Consider the following 5,220-nt stretch of genomic DNA (forward strand, 5'->3'; position numbering starts at 1 on the left):
AAAAAAAAAAAAAAAAAAAAAAGCTAAGAAAGAATGCTATTTCCTCTCCTATTTTCTGTTATAGATTGTGTGGGAGAGCTATTGTCAATTCTTTAAACATTTATGAAATTTTCTCAGTAAAACCATCTAGACTGAAAGATTTCTTTTGTGACTATCATGAATTCAATCTTCTTAATAATTATGCTGTTAAAATTACTTGGCTGAGTTGTGGTATATTGTGTTTTTTGAGGAATTTGTTTTGCTTAAATTATAAAAATCATGTGTACAGTTATTCATAACTTTCCTTTTTTGTCTACAGATTCTTTAGTGATATTCTACATTTTTGATGTTATAATTTGTGTCTTTCTCTTTTTTTTCCTTTGTCAGCATTGTTAAAAATTTGGTAATTTTATGAATCAAATTTCTAGCTCTTGTGTTTACTGAATTTTTTCTTGTCTTGTGTTTATTGTGCCCTTTCTTCTACTTGCTTTGGGTTTATTTTCTTTCCCTAGGACAGTTAGGGAGAAGCTTAGATTACTAATTTGAGACTTTTATTCTTGTGCAATGTATGCATTTAAAGCCATAATCTTCTCTCTCAGCATAAGTTGCATTCCACAAATTTTGGCATATTATATTTAAATTTTCATTTTAAACAATATATTTTATATCCCTTCAGATTTTCTTTGATCTCTGGATTATTTAAAATTATGTTATTTAGTTTTTATGTGTTCAGAGATTTTCTTTTCTCTTTTTTACAATTTGTGGTCAGCAAACACATCCAGTCTGGTTTAATTCTTTTAAATTCAATGAGACTTAATTTATAATCCAATACATGGTCTATTTTGCTATATGCTCTGTAAGCTTTTGACAAAATGCATAATCTGCTATTGTTGAAAAGAGTGTTCTGTAAATGTTCATTGTGTCCTGTGAGTTAGCGATACTAAGTTCTCTATATCCTTGCTGATTTTCATCTAGTTAGTTTTCCAATTGCTGAGACAAGTGTAGAATAATTCAACTGTAATTAAAGATTTCTTTAGTTATCCTTTCATTTTTATCAAGATTTATTTCACAGGGTACATAGCTCTGTTGTTTAATGAACACACATTTATTTCTTCTTTTTGTAATGATCTTTTTGTCCTTATAGAATGTCCCTTTCTGTCTCTGGCAATTTTCTTTGATCTGAAGTCTACCACACATGATATTAATACGGTTTCTCTTGTTTTTGCTGATTAATGTTTTCATGGTATATCTATTCTGATCATATTACTTTTGACCTCCTTTTACCTTTATGTTTGAAGTGAGATTCTTCTACACACCATCTAGTTTGAGTTCATTTTAAAATATACTGGCCAGAGTTAGGAGTGTAGCTCTGTGGTACAATGAATGGTCAGCATGTGTGAGGCCATGGGTTCTTTGATTTTGTTTTCTATTCATTCTGTCTTTTGTTTATTGTATTTTTTCTTCTTTCTTGTGCACTACTTGAAATAACTTTAACAATATCATTTTGAGTCATCTATTGTGCTTTTGAATGTTGTTTCTTTAAATAGTTCTTTAGGTAAATGTCCATAATGTATAAGTATATTGATATTATCATTTTATCATTTTGAATGGAATACAGAAATCTTACAGCCTGTATGTAAATTTACTCCTTTCTATAGTATAATTCTCTTAAATAGTCCCTGAATATATTTAGAGTCACATAAGCACTCCAATTTTTGCTTCAAACATCAAACATAATTTAGAGAAAAGAGAGAAAAAGATCTGTTCCCTCTTTTCTTACTTCCTCTTTTCCTCTCTTAACCATTTTGTCCTTGATGTTCCCAGAATCCTTCTTTTATTCTCTTAATTTTCCTTTATCTGTGGATGTCTTGATTTCCTCTTCATTTCTAAAGGATGTTTGTGCTAAATATATGATTCTCATCTTACAACTTTCTTTCATCATTCAGCATTTGAAAAATATTGTGTCATTTTCTCTGGCCTCCATGTTTGTGGATGATAAATCTGTTGTTTCAGTTACTTTCCTCTTTTAAGTAAGTTGCCATTCATTTTTTGCTGCTGTCAATATTTTTTCTTTATATTTAGGTTGTAAAATTTTGACTGTGATGTGTCATAGTGTAGATTTCTTTGAATTATTCTTTCATTTTGAGATGTGCTCAGATTCTTAAATTTGTACTTTTACATTTTTTCCTAAATTTGGGTAGTTTCAGCCAGTGTTTTCAAAGTATTTTGGTTTTTTTTTTTGGTTCTCCTCTTCTTTTGGAACTCCACTGAGGGTTCATCCAAGGTAGAAACGGCCTGGTAGAGAGTATGGTGGCTGGAAAGAGAGAGAAAGAAGGAGCCAGTGAGAAGAATATATCCTCCCAGGTCATCTCCCAGTGATCTGTGTCCTCAGACCAGGCCCCATAGCAGCACATTCAGCCATGAACTGAGCAATGGGCTAATCTTCTGATAGCTATAGCACCATGACCCATCGCCTTTGAAAGCCCATGTCTGAACACATGGGACTTTGGAGGAATATTTCAAATCTAAGCCATATAGAGGGTAGAAGTGCCTCATGTGATCCTATGATTAACTTATACTGAAAACCCTTACAATTCTTGAAGTTATCCCTTCAACAGGGAGGAGGGGGAAGGCCTTGTTATTGTGGGGTAGAGTGGAAATACAGGATGTCCACTGACACTTCTGCAGAAGTTTATAAACCCTGCAGGAACCCAAACCCAGCTCCCTACCTGGTCTTCTCTGCTACCTTACTTGTAGGGTGGGTGGGGCACTTGTTACAGCCACATGGTGAAAATTTGAGATCCCAGCTTGGTTTTTGTTAGTGTGAATAAAGCCACAGTTTTTCCTACAGTGTTTCGTGGAGTACCAACTATTTTCTAAAAGTTCTTGTCTGCTAGTCCTCTTTCTACTCCTATTCTTCTTGGTTCTTTGGCTAGAAAGAACAGGTTTCTTTGGAGGTTTTATTATCTGCACCTATTGGCATTATTTGATTACAAATTTTTAAATCTTAAAATCAGGAATATATGAGACAAAATTATATTCATGGAGATTCACTGGGTCCCTGTTAATGTTTGTCTTATGTATAATGCCCAGAGCTTTCAGTTGTATTTGGTAGAAGAAATAATATTTTTAGAAGCACTGTTTTCCTAATATGCTTTTCATACTAAATATTGGGTGTTGGAAAGTTCTCTTCTCATAATATATAGCTATTTTGTGCCTCAGATGATTCAGTTCCTTCCTTGTGTTGCTCTTTTACTGCTTAGCTTCTAAATGCTCTGCTGAAATATCACCTCATCTTCCTGAGTCCTCAGTCAGTACGGTAACCTTCTCCTGTGCCCCTGGGGTACCCTAGCCATTTTGTGTTGTTGCCTTTCAAACGTATCTTGCATTAGAAATATCAGTTTTTTCTACTACTCTACATGGATACTGATAACAGAGGGAGAATCTTTTTTCTACCTTGTATCTGGCATTTATTTTTGTTGTTTTCTATTGTGACTTTTATTTAGAATCTATTACCTGAAGATACTGTTGCTAACCCATTTTGCTTGATCAATTTCTGTACATTTTTATTTTTAGATTTTTTCATATTTTAGTATTATATAAGTAGCATTTACATTTGTATTTAGGTATGACATAATCTTATTATATTTTTATATTATTTTCATATGTTTCATACTTTGGTATGTTTTATCTATCCCTCCAATTTTTTTTCTGACTTCTTTGTGATCTTTTTGCTATCAAGCTTTTTGTTTGTTAGTTTGTTTTGGTTTTTAATCTTTCCTTATGGCCTCCATCAATCTGAAGTGTTCATGCTATTTAAAATTTTACTAAAGCTTACATTTTAAAATCTATATTTCATCAAGTATAGGAGTCAAGAAAAAATTGATTTTTAAATTTCCTTCTGTTTGAGCCATGACTCTTCTGATTGCAAATTGAAACAAAATTAAACTAACTCAGAAACATAAGTAGAAGGGCAAGGATAGAGTCAGCCTCAAGAACACCATACCCACAGGCTTGATTGCTGTTGGCCCTCTCCTGATTTCACTCCTGTCTTCTTTCACTGGCCTCCACCCTGCCCTGCCCACCATCTCTCATCTTTCTTTTGTTCAGTATCACAGTCTCCTGAGCAATACAGGCTTTCTCTCACAAATGGGCAGCATATCTACAAAAAGTTCTGAACTTTCAGTATTAAAGTTACAAAGCCAGAAAAATCCCAGGAGAATATTATTGTTTTGAGTGAATAAATATTGCCATCCTTTGACTAATTACTTCTGCAGTATGATGAAAATATTGAGATTGTGGTCTATCATTAGAAAAAGAAAGAAGGAAAGAGTACTAGGCAAAGAATGACCACATCTACTGTGTTCTTTGTGTAATATACAGAGCTTTATTCTGTCACTATCCCACAATTATTCATTGAAGATCTACATGTGCTGTGTTTTGCCCCATTGTAGATTTTGAAGCTATCCAGATTTTAGAACAAGAATATTATCATCATATTATAAACTTTATAAGTATTTTCAATTATAACATAGTAGTTATTTTTATTTCTTTTAGCTTTTAAGGCTAAAAGCACTTCTTGATACCTTTGATTGAGAGATCAAATAAACTACTAAATGGTTTTGTTGTTAGAAGATTTATATTTCTTTCAAAAAGGCAACAAAAAGAAATAAAGAACATCATCTATATTCAAAAGGAGGAAAACTGTCCTTACTTTGCAATGACAAGATTGTCTATGCAGAAATTATGATAGAATCTATTGAAAAGCTACTATTGTGAGTTTAGCAAAATTTAAAGGTACATGATCAATATGAAAAATTAAGTTATATTTCTAAATTCAATCTAAAACAGGTAATACAATTTAAAATACCATTTAAAATATAATTAAAATATAGAATGCTTCAAGACAGATCTAAGATATGTAATATCTGTAAAATGAAAATTACAAAATATTGCTGAGAGAAATTAAAGACTTCAGTAAGTGGAGAAATACCTTGTAAACCAAGATTCAGTATTTTTAAGATATAAATTCTTTCCATACAAATCTATAGATTCAGAGAAATCTCAGCAGGCTTTCTTCTTCCTACCTTCCTCTATTCCTTCCTTCTTTTTCTCCCTCCTTCCTCACTTCCTTCCTTTGCAATAATAAACAAGCTGATTTAAAAATTCATATGGAAATGCAAAGAATCTAGAATAAATTTTCTTTCAAAAGGGAAAAGCTAGACGTCTAATAGCTCTTGC

This window comes from Fukomys damarensis, unplaced genomic scaffold, assembly GCF_012274545.1.
Source record: "Fukomys damarensis isolate Sample0158 unplaced genomic scaffold, DMR_v1.0_HiC HiC_scaffold_35, whole genome shotgun sequence".
Taxonomy (NCBI): Eukaryota; Metazoa; Chordata; class Mammalia; order Rodentia; family Bathyergidae; genus Fukomys; species Fukomys damarensis.